At 41.1% G+C, this 18,333-nt stretch overlaps 1 pseudogene; it reads right to left on the bottom strand.

The window, feature by feature from the left end:
- Positions 1 to 6,414: 6,414 nt before the first annotated feature.
- On the bottom strand, positions 6,415 to 9,759 carry LOC149147000 (DNA damage-binding protein 1a pseudogene; annotated as a pseudogene).
- Positions 9,760 to 18,333: the final 8,574 nt, after the last annotated feature.

The raw sequence follows: 18,333 nt of genomic DNA, 5'->3' as shown, positions 1-18,333 counted from the left end.
TCCACAATCCTATACAAATTCCACAGGACATGACCCTTTGGGCAACTTTGCCTACGTTAATTGTAGATTTGTTTCCAATGACATGAACGCAAGGCGATCCAATCTAATAGTCCACCGTCATTGCAGGACCCCTCTGGCTTGACAAGAATTAACAAAGGGGTTTGCTTTAAAGTGCGTTCACATTGGACAGCAAGGATGCAACACAATCCAAATGGCTCGTCCATCCACGGGCCTAGTTCACCACGGGGGCACTCTATCCTATCACATTTTAATTGAGGGTGGTGTGTCCACAACCAAACTATGCCCTTGCCTAAAACCACCTACATATTTCATCTTCACTACATGAAACCACCTTTGAGATCCATTCTGAAACTTTCACGGGAGAGGTATTTTAGCATCCGCCCAAAGAAGTTGGGTTTCATTCATAAGGAACTTCCTAATCATTTTCGACACCACCCCCTCTCAATCTCTCAACAGTTCTTCTCGACATTGTTCATTTACATATAATTCAATTAACACAAATTTCAATATTTTTCGTTGTTTATAGGAATTAATGTAACACAGGATAAGACATGTGACATGTTATGCTCTTGACCTACGAGAAGATACCAGAATACCAAATATGCGAAGAAATATACCCAGAACACATAACAATAAGAAATAACAGCATGCATTTTATTATTCAAAAATGAAAGCAATGTTCACTTGCCTCTTCGAGGGGGCAACCTCCAATAGAGCTGGGCTTAATTACAAAATAAGACACGACACTCCTCGAGGGGAGTTTTTATCCTTTATATAGGATTCATACATGCAATACCATGGGTCAGTACCATGGCTCTTATTAATACCATCTATCTAATACCATGGCCCATTTGCAACTAACTGTGGTCCCTTCTTAAATGCGGGTCAACCACTTACAATTATTAATATGGGCTTTATTGACTCTTTACTTAATTATAACTATGACTCGACCCTATTACATAAATAAGGGGGTTAGGGTTGGACCCTAACATGCCCTCCCCCATAAAAATAGCCTTGTCCTCAAGTGATCCAGGTGGATATTGGTGGCCACCCGCTAATTCCACTTGGATCCCCTCGAATGCTTCTTACAGTTTTTATCAGTTTCCTTAATTATAGCACAGTTTACTATTTTTAGCAGTTTTTCGGGTCCTAAACTTCCGGAGCCGTTTTGAGGCCCTAAACGACGTTTTTTGGGAAATCCACCGCCAGCGATTTTTCTGATAAAAAATCGTCTTATCCGTCGTAGTCCTCGGAGAGATCTTTCCAACGGGCTATCATGCACGTCAAACGGAGATAGTATTACCAATTCACGACCCCGGGAAGTTGATGTACCAACTTACCCGAAAATGGGGCCCACAATTTGGCGTTTCATCTTCTAGGGTTAGGTTTTGGAATGTGAAGGGTTTTACATTGTTTCTCAACAATAAATAGGCCCTCGAGCCTCATTGTAACACAGTTCAAAACAGTTCAGAGGCATGTAGCCGACACATCTCTTCTCAGAGATAAGCTACCATCGCCCTAGCTGGGTTATTTCTATTTGTAAGCATATTTCAGTATTCTCCATTAATGAAATGAAGTATTATTTCCGCGGCATCTCTGTTTTTATGGTTATCGCATATTATTATTTCTGTTGCATCTCTATTTTCATGGTTATCACATCTCTGTATTTATGGTTATCTATGTAATCTATTGCGTTCCTGCTTAAATCCGGATCAGTGGTATCAGAGCGGTCTGCTTTTTCTCTGTTTTTCTATGCATGTCCCCAACGAGGTCGGGATATAAGGAGTTAGGGCTTGAACTGGTCGAACCTTTGCAAGACCAGCCTCGCAAATCTCGACGTCCTCCCATGGCGGATGAGAAGAAAGACGAGGGGGCAGGAGATCCTATCAAAATCTTGCTCGAAGAAGCGCTCGAGCGGCAAAGGAACGCGATGATGGATAGCTTTGCGCAGATCCTTCAGCGGCTACCCAGAGGCGACGCATCGGCTTCCAACAGCTACTCTGGAAACGCCACACCGTTCAAGGTACAAGTTAATTTTGAAATCCCCATCTTCGAGGGTCAAATAGACGCGGATGCCGTAGATAAATGGTTAAATCTGCTAGATGGGTATTTTTCTGTTCACGAATTTTCAAGTCGGGAGAAGATTGTTTTCGCTCTTCTCAAAGCAGCCCCCCACGTCAAGGACTGGTGGGAAACCTATTGCGAGCAGAAGGATGAAAGTACAGGCTCGCTATTTTCAACCGCACCCACTTGGAATGACTTCCGGGATGCCATCAAGGAGCAGTACTACCCCGTCGGAAGCTATGAGGACAAATACATCAAATGGACCACACTGCGGCAGGGACGAGACCAAGATGTGCTGGAGTTCACAAACATTTTTCATACCCTTCGTACACAGTTGGGTATCAAAGATTATGAGCTGCATCTGGTACTCAAATACCGCGGCTGCCTACACAGATACATCCAGGAAGAGATGGAGTTCTTGAACATCTCCTCACTCGGCACGGCATACCGATACGCTGTCAAAATCGAGCAAAAGTTCAAACAGAAGAAGCGAGACTTTGGATCTGCAAATCCAAAGCCTAAAGGACAAAGCCAAGGCGGGGTGACCCAAGACAACCCATGGAAGCTGCAAGAAAAGAACAACACCACGAAGCCGAAGAAGGACACAGGAAAGTGGTGTGAGTTCCACAAGAGTCCCACTCATAACACAAGTGAGTGTCGGACCAAGCAGTCGCTGGTGGCCGAGTTGAAGGCTTCCGAATCAGATGCATGTTCCGACTCTGAGTCAGAACCCGACAAGGGAAATGACAAAGGGAAGCAGATTATTGATGCGGATCCCAGCGCCACTGTTGGTACTGCCAAGATCCATAAAAATGAGCCCGAAGATCCAGAGGAGGGGGAACGTCTTTTCCACTCACAGATGTGGGTGAAGGGTTTGCCGCTGCAATTCATTGTCGACAGTGGCAGCCAAAAGAACCTCATTTCAGCAGAGGTCGTGAAGCGGTTGGGCCTACCAACTACACCACACCCACAGCCGTACAGTATCGGTTGGCTTCACGAAGGACGAGATCTCAAAGTTCGCCAGCAGTGCCGCCTTCCCTACAGCATCAAGCCCTTCACAGACGAGGTATTGTGTGATGTTACACCTCTGGATGTTTGTGATGTACTATTAGGCCAGCCATACTTGTGGAGGCGACATGCTGTGTATGAGTCAAGGCCTCACGCTGTCATCATTTCTTTGGATAATTCATTATACAGGATACCAGAGGTAGCCCCACCCACCGCCACCTCTTTGATCACTGCTAAGAAAGGCAGCAAGCTCATCTCACAGACTAGGAAATTTATTTTCTGTCTGGTTCGTTCCCAAAGTAAGGGGAAGATCGTTGCTACATCCATGACCCCCGCGAAGGGTTCCTCCACACAGCAGCAGCAACAGAGGGATACAGTCATGACAGAACACAAGAACAACTTCTCGTTACCTGGAGGGGTACCACACAAGTTTCAGGTGGGCGACAAAGTTTGGTTACATCTGCAGAGGGAGCGCCTTACCAGAACCCATCAGAAACTCAGACCACTTCGACATGGTCCTTACACCATTACCAAAGCTATGGGAGACAATGCATTTGAGCTCAGCATTCCCCCATTCCTTGGCCTGCACCCGGTGTTCAATGTCGACCGCCTTCGGCCATACTTTCCACCATTACTAGACACGTCTGACATTGCAGAACAACTCACACCCACAGAGTTAAATCCAGCTTGCATGGAACAAACTGCAACTGATCGGATCATGGACACACAGATCAAGCACACTCGCCAGCAGAATATCCAACTGTATCAAGTTGTCAAAGCAGGACAACTCCTTCACCAGGGCAAGTGGCTCACCAAGGACCAAGTGCAGCAGAAGTTCCCTCATCTCATGGAGGAACTCAACGCAATGGGGACCATTGCTTCCTAAGGGGGAGGAATGATCCAGGTGGATATTGGTGGCCACCCGCTAATTCCACTTGGATCCCCTCTAATGCTTCTTACAGTTTTTATCAGTTTCCTTAATTATAGCACAGTTTACTATTTTTAGCAGTTTTTCGGGTCCTAAACTTCCGGAGCCGTTTTGAGGCCCTAAACGACGTTTTTTGGGAAATCCACCGCCAACGATTTTTCTGATAAAAAATCGTCTTATCCGTCGTAGTCCTCGAAGAGATCTTTCCAACGGGCTATCATGCACGTCAAACGGAGATAGTATGACCAATTCACGACCCCGGGAAGTTGATGTACCAACTTACCCGAAAACGGGGCCCACAATTTGACGTTTCATCTTCTAGGGTTAGGTTTTGGAATGTGAAGGGTTTTACATTGTTTCTCAACAATAAATAGGCCCTCGAGCCTCATTGTAACACAGTTCAAAACAGTTCAGAGGCATGTAGCCGACACATCTCTTCTAAGAGATAAGCTACCATCGCCCTAGCTGGGTTATTTCTATTTGTAAGCATATTTCAGTATTCTCCATTAATGAAATGAAGTATTATTTCCGCGGCATCTCTGTTTTTATGGTTATCGCATATTATTATTTCTGTTGCATCTCTATTTTTATGGTTATCACATCTCTGTATTTATGGTTATCTATGTAATCTATTGTGTTCCTGCTTAAATCCGGATCATCAAGGCTGAAGCTGTGGAAACTGCTGAAGGGCAGTGGCTGGTTCCTAGGTTGCATCTTCTGGAGAGGTATCTTTCCACTTGACGAGGACTTCCTTGATCATGCAATCGCACAGGTGCCATTCTCGCGTGTTAAGAACCTGTTCAGGTTGGAGCCAGATTGAACCTTCTTCATCCAATTCCGGTAGACTGGTTTGAATTCGGCAATGGTTCCCAACCACTTTCTTGAGGCATGAGACACGGAAGACTGGATGGATTTTTGCAGTGGGTGGCAAAGCTAGCTTGTAGGCTACTTCTCCGATGCGATGAAGTACTTGATATGGTCCGTAGAATTTTGGATATAATTTCTGACAACCCTTGTCTTTGAGGGTTGTTTGCTTATATGGTTGCAGCCTCAAGAATACCTTATCCCCTTCTTGAAATTTGCATTCTGAACGATGTTGATCTGCCTGTTGCTTCATGCGGTTTTTTAGCTTGATGGAGATTCTCTCTGAGGTGGGCCAACATGTTTGTGCGATTTTGTAGGATTTGATCCACTGCTTGTACCTTCGAGCATCCCTAGATATAAGAAGTAGGTGAAGGAGGGAGTTGACCATATACTGCTTCATATGGAGTCATCTTGGTGATGGCATGATAGTTAGTGTTATACCACCATTCGCCTAGAGGTAACCACTGTACCCATAGATGTTGCTCTTCTGAAGTGAAACACCTAAGGTAGGTCTCTAGACATTTCTTGACTGCTTCAGTTTGACCATCAGTTTGGGGATGATAGGAAGTACTGAGTTGTAGTTGGGTACCTTGTAGCCTGAAGAGTTCCTGCCAAAAGTTACTGGTGAAGATCGGGTCACGATCAGACACAATGGAAGTGGGCATGCCATGCAATTTGAAGATCTGGTCCATGAAAGATTGAGCCACCAAAGTTGGTGTAAAAGGATGGGGTAGGGCGCAAAAATGAGCATACTTAGAAAGTTTGTCCACAACCACCATGATGACTGACTTGTTGCCTGAATTTGGAAGACCCGTAACGAAGTCCATAGAAACCTCCGTCCAGATTGAGGCCGGGATGGCCAATGGCTGTAATGTGCCTGGGGATTTGACTGTTTCTCCTTTTTGGCGCTGACACACGTCACACTCAACTACAAAAGTAAGAATTTCCTTTTTCATGCCTATCCAAAAGAATGAATGTTGAGTGTGACGTGTGTCAAAATACAAATAAAAATAATTGAAATGTAAACCTATTTTGACAAATGATGACACAACAAATAATAGCAACACAGATAAAAATAATTGAAATGTAACCCAAAAAAACATATTCAAAAACAAATAACTGCAACAAATAAAAATAATTGAAATGTAACCCAAAAAACATATTCAATAAATGATAACTCAAATCCAGTTCTCCTAACATAATTCTATATTTCAATTATTTTTGTGAAAATTTTCCATAAACTATTACTTAACATGTCCATAAATGATCTAAAAATACAAATAAAGATAATTAAACTGTAACCCGAAAAACATATTTTTATATTAACAAATGATAACTCAAAACAAATAATTACATCATCAGGGTTAGATATTAGATAAAAAATAATTGAAATGTAACCCAAAAAGCATATTCAATATATGTAACTCAAAACCAGTTCTCCTAACCAATTACGGCACCAAACAAACCGCAAGCAAAATAATTTTTCCTATTTCAAAAGTACATTGGATAAAAAAATAAAATAAAAGATATCAATGTAAGCTGGCAAGGTATTCCACCATTTTGCATAACTCATCAATAGGAATGGTCATGGCAGTTGCAATTTCGCTCATCCTTTGGCTGTTGAGATCCAGAAAAGACTCAATGAAATCGCCATCCAGCAACTGTTTCACATTTCTTGTGTCACCAGTGTTGAATGACCTCCACTGCTCATGGTTTAAGCCTCCTACTCCTCTTATTACGTTCACAAGATGCATTTGCAGCTTTTGAAGAATTTGATATTGCTCCTCTGGAAGTGATGCAATAAGACCAATCATACCATTAGTTGTTCCAAATATTACTGTAGGAATGGTATTCCCATACAAGGGCAAGGGCTGAGCTAAAGATGCACGCCTGAACTGGTTAACAAGAGCTCCAAGATGGTATTCACCTTCAAGTTTCAATTTTCTTTCCTCTTCCGAATCAATTGCAGCATCGTTCTTTTTCTTCACCACAAAAATGTCGAAATCTTTCTGATCTGTACCAACGTACGTATCATCATCCAGAAATTCTACAACAGTCATGTAGTTTGCACTATAATCGTGAGCCTTCTCTTCTAATATGCCTCCCCTCTCATCAATATTCTTGTATACCAACAAATACATAGATTGTACACAATCACCAACTAAGATAAAATCCCCACGAGTTTTTACACAGAGTGCAAGCACATGCCCGGGATGTCCACATTCAAACTCCAGCTCCCTGGAAACATCATCACGGATCATCCATTTGTACAAGTCAATCTTTTCGTTGATTCCTGCAACTAATTTTCCATTAAAAGCATTGAGATTGTATACAGCTCCCTTTGTCTCCTTCTCTGTAACCAGACGCAGTTGTCTGTTTCCAACCGAAAAGACCAAAATTCGGCCCTTCTTAATAAATATAGTTTCCTGATCAGGATACCGATAAGCTGTCCCAACACAACAATAGACAGTGTTATGATCATCTGTAAATGAGCAACTGAGGATTGAACAACCTTCTTCATACATGTCCAGTGGATATGATGAAATATTTTCAAATGTCTTTTCATCTAAGAGACGAATGAAGTGTTTTTGCATTTCATCATAACCATACTTCATGCTGCAGATGGCAAATGTTCCAGACTTGTCTTGATAGCAAATACGATATGGGTGTTCCTCGAGATGAACTGATGAGATGTAAATATTCTGAATATTATCGATTGAACCAAAAGAAAGCATGTCTTCCTTTACAACCACAATGCTGTTAGGGAAAGATTTTGAATGGAAAGAACACATATGATTAACTTCTCCCACACTCACATTACTATACGCCAACCTCAGGTTACTACTGCAAATAACTGTGGCCCTGTCACCTAACGCTAACACATGGGTTGCATTCTCATGACGAAAAGTCCTCAGATTTATTCCTTTGGTACCCAAGGAAATCTTTTTCTTTTCCCCGTCAGAAAGCACCCCACTGCTCACATTCAATTTTAGGTTATATAAGTGCCCATCCCCAAGCCCACACAGCAAGTATGAAATCCCTTCAAATTTACAAAATAAAACAGACCGGGTAACAACATTCTCGGCAAATTGGAGACTTTGAATGAGTTTCAGATCAGGAAGAGAATAAATTCTGATACTTTGGTCTTTCCATAGTCCAACAGCTGCCAATTCACTCCGTTTACTATCCTGACCAATAGGAGTTATGTCCATGCAAGATACATCATACTCAATCTTTTTATGTCCCTTCAGTGTTAGGGATCCCTCTCCAATTTCCAAGTAGACAATATTACACCCTCGAGTGGCCAACAAAACCTGGGTAGCACTACCTGTGGCTACTGTTATAGACAATCCTGTGGCGGTGGGGGCTCTCCATTCAGACAATAGCTGTCCAGAAGACGCACTCATTAATCTCACAGAACTTGCTGTTACCTGAACAAGCTGGTCATGAATAGCATCTTGACAGAATAAGGAAGGAGCATGAAGGACAAATCCTTGTATTTCATGTGTTTCTTCTAGCTCATCATTTGAGTTAATGGCAAGTACACGAGTCTCACCAAGAAAGCTCAGCACCAAATAAGTGTCGAAATCGTCACGAGTCGAAGAAGCTCTTAATGGCCACATTCCCTTTACATCTGCAAACTCTGCAGCTGCATGCTCGTTGATTCGTATGCCACTCCTGAGAATGCGAAGGCAGCCATGGTTGAATCCTCCAGAACAAGTCACGACGTGTTCTTGTCCACCATGATCAACAACACAAAAGTCCACGATTGGACCAAGGTTAACATATGTTTCCACAACTGAAAATCCCACTGATCCATATATAGAATCCGGGGGAAGATGCAGTTTGACAAGTTGTGAATCTCCTTCATCAGACCCAATGTACACAAATCCATTCTCTAAATAACAGATTGTTGAAGCAACAGATGTGTCACCTAGCAGATCTATATTGAGACCAGTAACCGTTCCCTTTTCATGAATGAGAGAAAGCAAGTGAAGGTGACCCATGTGGTCACCGAGCAGATATTGAGAATCATGGACTTTGGCATAAGCCTGAATGATAGTCATTGAGTTGGGTGTGGGAACAGCTTTGAATACTACAGAGGGAGAGGGACTGAAATAAGCAATGGTCTTCTCACCAATAATAATAACACCTCCAAAAGGCATGGGAACATGTATTAACATACGGGCACCATGGTCTAAATTGGGCACAGACCAGGGCATCTCCTTAAAATCCCTGCCTTTTACATCTACCTCGTATGTTCTTACTTGCAGTTCATCTCCATACTGTTGAAGTTGTTGGTATAGCACAGCAATTGTGGGCTTTGAACAACCATACAAGAACTTGATATCCACAACTTCAACAGTTCTGTCCAGCATGATATCGAAAGCGTGTGTAACTCCTGCAACACCATCATATGCTAAAATTGTAAATACGCCATGATAGAGGTGGAGTCCAATGACTCGACAATCCGGATCAACCATACCGATCTCATATCCATTCTTGACAGGGATCGCGACAAAATCCCAGACATTTGCGACAAAATCCCAGACATCTGCGACAGCCCTGGTAATAAGCTCACGGCCGCCGTTATTATTCCACTGAACAACACTCAACTTGTATTCTTCTGTGGAAATAACAAGAGAATCCTGCTGCTCCCCAGCAGGTCGGAACAGTTCAAGCACTGCGATTCGGCCATAGATTGGTACTTGTAGAACTTTTTGTAAACCCTGAGAGGAGAGAGAATGGATCTCAATCCAGGTGCTTTTTGCAATGATGAGATTAATGTCGCGAGGACCAGTAAAGTTGCCCACGCAACAATGAGTCACAGCAGTGGGCTTATGGACACTTACAACGTAGTTCCACATATTCATCTTCTACCCCTTGAAAAGAGCTAGCCTCGGGTTAACGGCAACAAGTGCTTCTGCTCTCCTAATTCGGCAGCAACAAACGACTGAACCTCAAGAAAATTTTCCTGAGGCAGCAACAAACTAGTGAACTCTGAGAAAGAAAATTCTCCTTCCGCCGCAACAAACCAGTGAACCTCAAGAAAGGAAGTTTTCTTCCACGACAATAAACCAGTGAACTCCAAGAACCACAAACCCTTTAGATATATATATATATATATATATACAATCTTCTCATAAGGAAATGCCCACATTTGAGTAGTCCCACCGACATTCAATTAATTGGGTGTTATGGCCTATAATAGTAAGGATATGTATTTCTTGGAGTCTAGTATCCCCGCCTAAATTATCTGGGAAGGTTGATAGTTTTTATTTAAATTATTTAAAAAAAATCAAATATTAAAAATTATTTTAAATAAATAGATAATTTTATTTTTTAAAAATATTAATTAAATATATATATCTATATATATATATATATTATTAATTTTTTAAAAATATATTTTTTATTTTAAATATAAAAATTGACTTGAAATTTTTAAATAATTTAAAATTTTTAAATTTTCTAAAATAAAATTATAGGTAGGTTCAGGTGGTCCACTTTAACTATTTTTGCCCTAAATGAATTTAAATATAAAAGTTGGTTAATCAGTGGACAAATTCAACTACATTTTACGTAAGATTCTCTTTCAAATAGGTCTTACGGTTATAGTTTCTCATTTTTTATGATTACTTTTGACTTTGGAGCTTTTCCTTTTGGTTTTGGTTCATTAAGGATTGACTTTGTCTACTTAGTAAGTCACTACATAGGATAATTTTAAATCTAGATGTGTATTAGAATGTGGATTGAGTGATAATATCCTTTTTATAAATGAGTAATACATTTTTAAGTTGAATTTTGCTAATTAAAATTGTCTCTATTAAAAAAAAAAGAAACATTCATTTTAAAATCTGATTTTATTCACTTGTTAAGTCACTCCATAAGGTAATCAATACAATCATATAAATTAAATGGTCATTAAATGCTGAGAGATATCAAATCATAAAATAATTAATATATACATTTCAAAAAATATGTAACAATATTATTAACCATGGAGATTCACCTCCACTTTATGAGAGAAATTCGTAACTTGTAAATAGTCTTTGCTACAATACCATGCGCTAATACTATGGGTTGTCAGTACCACATGCCCAATATATATATATATATGACTAAATTTGAGAGAAATCTTATCTTTTTATTAGTGATTATTACTAAAAATATTCTAACATATTTCATGGATATTAATTTATACCATCCACCTAATAACTACTTGATAATTAAATTAAATTTGTTAAAAATTGATAAGTTTGTTAATCAAAACATTTTCTCCATTAAAAAAAGGCTTTCGTCTTAAAAGTGGAGTAAGTTCATTAATCAAAACATTTCCTCTATTAAAAAAACATTTCACCTTAAAGGTTGACTTTGTCCACTTATTAAATCACTCCAAAAGATAATTATAGATTTAGGTACATATTAGAATGTGAATTGAGGGATAATCTCCTATCCCATAAACATATTTCCAAGTTGAAGTATGTTAACTAAAACTTTGCTCTCATTAAAAAAAATAGTTCACCTTAAAGGTTGAGTTTGTCCACTTATTAAGTCACTCCATAAGATAATTATAAATTTAGGTGCATATTAGAATATGAATTGAGTTATAGTCTCCTCTCCCATTAACCAGTAATATATTTCTAAGTTGAATTTTGTTACTTAAAACTTCACCTCTACTAAAAAAACATGTATCTTAAAGGTTGATTTTGTCCACCTTTTAAGTCACTCCATAAGATAATTATAAATTTGGGTGCATATTAGAATGTGGATTAAGTGATAATCTCCTCTCTCATCCATGAGTAATATATTTATTAAATTGAAGCTTGTTAATTACTTTTTTTCCTCAACTAAAAAAAATATTCACCTTAAAATTGATTTTGTCCACTTATTAAGTCACTCCATAAGATAACTACAAATTTTGGTGCATATTATAATATGAGTTGGGCAATAATCTCCTCTCCCATAATTGAGTAACTGATGCAGCGAAACCTTTTTCTCTCCTTGTGGCGCCTTAGCACTTACTAGGTGATCCACAATCCTATACAAATTCCACAGGACATGACCCTTTGGGCAACTTTGCCTACGTTAATTGTAGATTTGTTTCCAATGACATGAACGCAAGGCGATCCAATCTAATAGTCCACCGTCATTGCAGGACCCCTCTGGCTTGACAAGAATTAACAAAGGGGTTTGCTTTAAAGTGCGTTCACATTGGACAGCAAGGATGCAACACAATCCAAATGGCTCGTCCATCCACGGGCCTAGTTCACCACGGGGGCACTCTATCCTATCACATTTTAATTGAGGGTGGTGTGTCCACAACCAAACTATGCCCTTGCCTAAAACCGCCTACATATTTCATCTTCACTACATGAAACCACCTTTGAGATCCATTCTGAAACTTTCACGGGAGAGGTATTTTAGCATGCGCCCAAAGAAGTTGGGTTTCATTCATAAGGAACTTCCCAATCATTTTCGACACCACCCCCTCTCAATCTCTCAACAGTTCTTCTCGACATTGTTCATTTACATATAATTCAATTAACACAAATTTCAATATTTTTCGTTGTTTATAGGAATTAATGTAACACAGGATAAGACATGTGACATGTTATGCTCTTGACCTACGAGAAGATACCAGAATACCAAATATGCGAAGAAATATACCCAGAACACATAACAATAAGAAATAACAGCATGCATTTTATTATTCAAAAATGAAAGCAATGTTCACTTGCCTCTTCGAGGGGGCAACCTCCAATAGAGCTGGGCTTAATTACAAAATAAGACACGACACTCCTCGAGGGGAGTTTTTATCCTTTATATAGGATTCATACATGCAATACCATGGGTCAGTACCATGGCTCTTATTAATACCATCTATCTAATACCATGGCCCATTTGCAACTAACTGTGGTCCCTTCTTAAATGCGGGTCAACCACTTACAATTATTAATATGGGCTTTATTGACTCTTTACTTAATTATAACTATGACTCGACCCTATTACATAAATAAGGGGGTTAGGGTTGGACCCTAACATGCCCTCCCCCATAAAAATAGCCTTGTCCTCAAGTGATCCAGGTGGATATTGGTGGCCACCCGCTAATTCCACTTGGATCCCCTCTAATGCTTCTTACAGTTTTTATCAGTTTCCTTAATTATAGCACAGTTTTCTATTTTTAGCAGTTTTTCGGGTCCTAAACTTCCGGAGCCGTTTTGAGGCCCTAAACGACGTTTTTTGGGAAATCCACCGCCAGCGATTTTTCTGATAAAAAATCGTCTTATCCGTCGTAGTCCTCGGAGAGATCTTTCCAACGGGCTATCATGCACGTCAAACGGAGATAGTATTACCAATTCACGACCCCGGGAAGTTGATGTACCAACTTACCCGAAAACGGGGCCCACAATTTGGCGTTTCATCTTCTAGGGTTAGGTTTTGGAATGTGAAGGGTTTTACATTGTTTCTCAACAATAAATAGGCCCTCGAGCCTCATTGTAACACAGTTCAAAACAGTTCAGAGGCATGTAGCCGACACATCTCTTCTCAGAGATAAGCTACCATCGCCCTAGCTGGGTTATTTCTATTTGTAAGCATATTTCAGTATTCTCCATTAATGAAATGAAGTATTATTTCCGCGGCATCTCTGTTTTTATGGTTATCGCATATTATTATTTCTGTTGCATCTCTATTTTCATGGTTATCACATCTCTGTATTTATGGTTATCTATGTAATCTATTGCGTTCCTGCTTAAATCCGGATCAGTGGTATCAGAGCGGTCTGCTTTTTCTCTGTTTTTCTATGCATGTCCCCAACGAGGTCGGGATATAAGGAGTTAGGGCTTGAACTGGTCGAACCTTTGCAAGACCAGCCTCGCAAATCTCGACGTCCTCCCATGGCGGATGAGAAGAAAGACGAGGGGGCAGGAGATCCTATCAAAATCTTGCTCGAAGAAGCGCTCGAGCGGCAAAGGAACGCGATGATGGATAGCTTTGCGCAGATCCTTCAGCGGCTACCCAGAGGCGACGCATCGGCTTCCAACAGCTACTCTGGAAACGCCACACCGTTCAAGGTACAAGTTAATTTTGAAATCCCCATCTTCGAGGGTCAAATAGACGCGGATGCCGTAGATAAATGGTTAAATCTGCTAGATGGGTATTTTTCTGTTCACAAATTTTCAAGTCGGGAGAAGATTGTTTTCGCTCTTCTCAAAGCAGCCCCCCACGTCAAGGACTGGTGGGAAACCTATTGCGAGCAGAAGGATGAAAGTACAGGCTCGCTATTTTCAACCGCACCCACTTGGAATGACTTCCGGGATGCCATCAAGGAGCAGTGCTACCCCGTCGGAAGCTATGAGGACAAATACATCAAATGGACCACACTGCGGCAGGGACGAGACCAAGATGTGCTGGAGTTCACAAACATTTTTCATACCCTTCGTACACAGTTGGGTATCAAAGATTCTGAGCTGCATCTGGTACTCAAATACCGCGGCTGCCTACACAGATACATCCAGGAAGAGATGGAGTTCTTGAACATCTCCTCACTCGGCACGGCATACCGATACGCTGTCAAAATCGAGCAAAAGTTCAAACAGAAGAAGCGAGACTTTGGATCTGCAAATCCAAAGCCCAAAGGACAAAGCCAAGGCGGGGTGACCCAAGACAACCCATGGAAGCTGCAAGAAAAGAACAACACCACGAAGCCGAAGAAGGACACAGGAAAGTGGTGTGAGTTCCACAAGAGTCCCACTCATAACACAAGTGAGTGTCGGACCAAGCAGTCGCTGGTGGCCGAGTTGAAGGCTTCCGAATCAGATGCATGTTCCGACTCTGAGTCAGAACCCGACAAGGGAAATGACAAAGGGAAGCAGATTATTGATGCGGATCCCAGCGCCACTGTTGCTACTGCCAAGATCCAGAAAAATGAGCCCGAAGATCCAGAGGAGGGGGAACGTCTTTTCCACTCACAGATGTGGGTGAAGGGTTTGCCGCTGCAATTCATTGTCGACAGTGGCAGCCAAAAGAACCTCATTTCAGCAGAGGTCGTGAAGCGGTTGGGCCTACCAACTACACCACACCCACAGCCGTACAGTATCGGTTGGCTTCACGAAGGACGAGATCTCAAAGTTCGCCAGCAGTGCCGCCTTCCCTACAGCATCAAGCCCTTCACAGACGAGGTATTGTGTGATGTTACACCTCTGGATGTTTGTGATGTACTATTAGGCCAGCCATACTTGTGGAGGCGACATGCTGTGTATGAGTCAAGGCCTCGCGCTGTCATCATTTCTTTGGATAATTCATTATACAGGATACCAGAGGTAGCCCCACCCACCGCCACCTCTTTGATCACTGCTAAGAAAGGCAGCAAGCTCATCTCACAGACTAGGAAATTTATTTTCTGTCTAGTTCGTTCCCAAAGTAAGGGGAAGATCGTTGCTACATCCATGACCCCCGCGAAGGGTTCCTCCACACAGCAGCAGCAACAGAGGGATACAGTCATGACAGAACACAAGAACAACTTCTCGTTACCTGGAGGGGTACCACACAAGTTTCAGGTGGGCGACAAAGTTTGGTTACATCTGCAGAGGGAGCGCCTTACCAGAACCCATCAGAAACTCAGACCACTTCGACATGGTCCTTACACCATTACCAAAGCTATGGGAGACAATGCATTTGAGCTCAGCATTCCCCCATTCCTTGGCCTGCACCCGGTGTTCAATGTCGACCGCCTTCGGCCATACTTTCCACCATTACTAGACACGTCTGACATTGCAGAACAACTCACACCCACAGAGTTAAATCCAGCTTGCATGGAACAAACTGCAACTGATCGGATCATGGACACACAGATCAAGCACACTCGCCAGCAGAATATCCAACTGTATCAAGTTGTCAAAGCAGGACAACTCCTTCACCAGGGCAAGTGGCTCACCAAGGACCAAGTGCAGCAGAAGTTCCCTCATCTCATGGAGGAACTCAACGCAATGGGGACCATTGCTTCCTAAGGGGGGAGGAATGATCCAGGTGGATATTGGTGGCCACCCGCTAATTCCACTTGGATCCCCTCTAATGCTTCTTACAGTTTTTATCAGTTTCCTTAATTATAGCACAGTTTACTATTTTTAGCAGTTTTTCGGGTCCTAAACTTCCGGAGCCGTTTTGAGGCCCTAAACGACGTTTTTTGGGAAATCCACCGCCAACGATTTTTCTGATAAAAAATCGTCTTATCCGTCGTAGTCCTCGAAGAGATCTTTCCAACGGGCTATCATGCACGTCAAACGGAGATAGTATGACCAATTCACGACCCCGGGAAGTTGATGTACCAACTTACCCGAAAACGGGGCCCACAATTTGACGTTTCATCTTCTAGGGTTAGGTTTTGGAATGTGAAGGGTTTTACATTGTTTCTCAACAATAAATAGGCCCTCGAGCCTCATTGTAACACAGTTCAAAACAGTTCAGAGGCATGTAGCCGACACATCTCTTCTAAGAGATAAGCTACCATCGCCCTAGCTGGGTTATTTCTATTTGTAAGCATATTTCAGTATTCTCCATTAATGAAATGAAGTATTATTTCCGCGGCATCTCTGTTTTTATGGTTATCGCATATTATTATTTCTGTTGCATCTCTATTTTTATGGTTATCACATCTCTGTATTTATGGTTATCTATGTAATCTATTGTGTTCCTGCTTAAATCCGGATCATCAAGGCTGAAGCTGTGGAAACTGCTGAAGGGCAGTGGCTGGTTCCTAGGTTGCATCTTCTGGAGAGGTATCTTTCCACTTGACGAGGACTTCCTTGATCATGCAATCGCACAGGTGCCATTCTCGCGTGTTAAGAACCTGTTCAGGTTGGAGCCAGATTGAACCTTCTTCATCCAATTCCGGTAGACTGGTTTGAATTCGGCAATGGTTCCCAACCACTTTCTTGAGGCATGAGACACGGAAGACTGGATGGATTTTTGCAGTGGGTGGCAAAGCTAGCTTGTAGGCTACTTCTCCGATGCGATGAAGTACTTGATATGGTCCGTAGAATTTTGGATATAATTTCTGACAACCCTTGTCTTTGAGGGTTGTTTGCTTATATGGTTGCAGCCTCAAGAATACCTTATCCCCTTCTTGAAATTTGCATTCTGAACGATGTTGATCTGCCTGTTGCTTCATGCGGTTTTTTAGCTTGATGGAGATTCTCTCTGAGGTGGGCCAACATGTTTGTGCGATTTTGTAGGATTTGATCCACTGCTTGTACCTTCGAGCATCCCTAGATATAAGAAGTAGGTGAAGGAGGGAGTTGACCATATACTGCTTCATATGGAGTCATCTTGGTGATGGCATGATAGTTAGTGTTATACCACCATTCGCCTAGAGGTAACCACTGTACCCATAGATGTTGCTCTTCTGAAGTGAAACACCTAAGGTAGGTCTCTAGACATTTCTTGACTGCTTCAGTTTGACCATCAGTTTGGGGATGATAGGAAGTACTGAGTTGTAGTTGGGTACCTTGTAGCCTGAAGAGTTCCTGCCAAAAGTTACTGGTGAAGATCGGGTCACGATCAGACACAATGGAAGTGGGCATGCCATGCAATTTGAAGATCTGGTCCATGAAAGATTGAGCCACCAAAGTTGGTGTAAAAGGATGGGGTAGGGCGCAAAAATGAGCATACTTAGAAAGTTTGTCCACAACCACCATGATGACTGACTTGTTGCCTGAATTTGGAAGACCCGTAACGAAGTCCATAGAAACCTCCGTCCAGATTGAGGCCGGGATGGCCAATGGCTGTAATGTGCCTGGGGATTTGACTGTTTCTCCTTTTTGGCGCTGACACACGTCACACTCAACTACAAAAGTAAGAATTTCCTTTTTCATGCCTATCCAAAAGAATGAATGTTGAGTGTGACGTGTGTCAAAATACAAATAAAAATAATTGAAATGTAAACCTATTTTGACAAATGATGACACAACAAATAATAGCAACACAGATAAAAATAATTGAAATGTAACCCAAAAAAACATATTCAAAAACAAATAACTGCAACAAATAAAAATAATTGAAATGTAACCCAAAAAACATATTCAATAAATGATAACTCAAATCCATTTCTCCTAACATAATTCTATATTTCAATTATTTTTGTGAAAATTTTCCATAAACTATTACTTAACATGTCCATAAATGATCTAAAAATACAAATAAAGATAATTAAACTGTAACCCGAAAAACATATTTTTATATTAACAAATGATAACTCAAAACAAATAATTACATCATCAGGGTTAGATATTAGATAAAAGATAATTGAAATGTAACCCAAAAAGCATATTCAATATATGTAACTCAAAACCAGTTCTCCTAACCAATTACGACACCAAACAAACCGCAAGCAAAATATTTTTTCCTATTTCAAAAGTACATTGGATAAAAAAATAAAATAAAAGATA

The sequence above is a fragment of the Pinus tabuliformis genome, chromosome 9, assembly GCF_031772625.1.
Source record: "Pinus tabuliformis cultivar Carrire ecotype Pingquan chromosome 9, CPIR1, whole genome shotgun sequence".
Taxonomy (NCBI): Eukaryota; Viridiplantae; Streptophyta; class Pinopsida; order Pinales; family Pinaceae; genus Pinus; species Pinus tabuliformis.
This window is presented reverse-complemented; position numbering and strand designations above follow the sequence as displayed.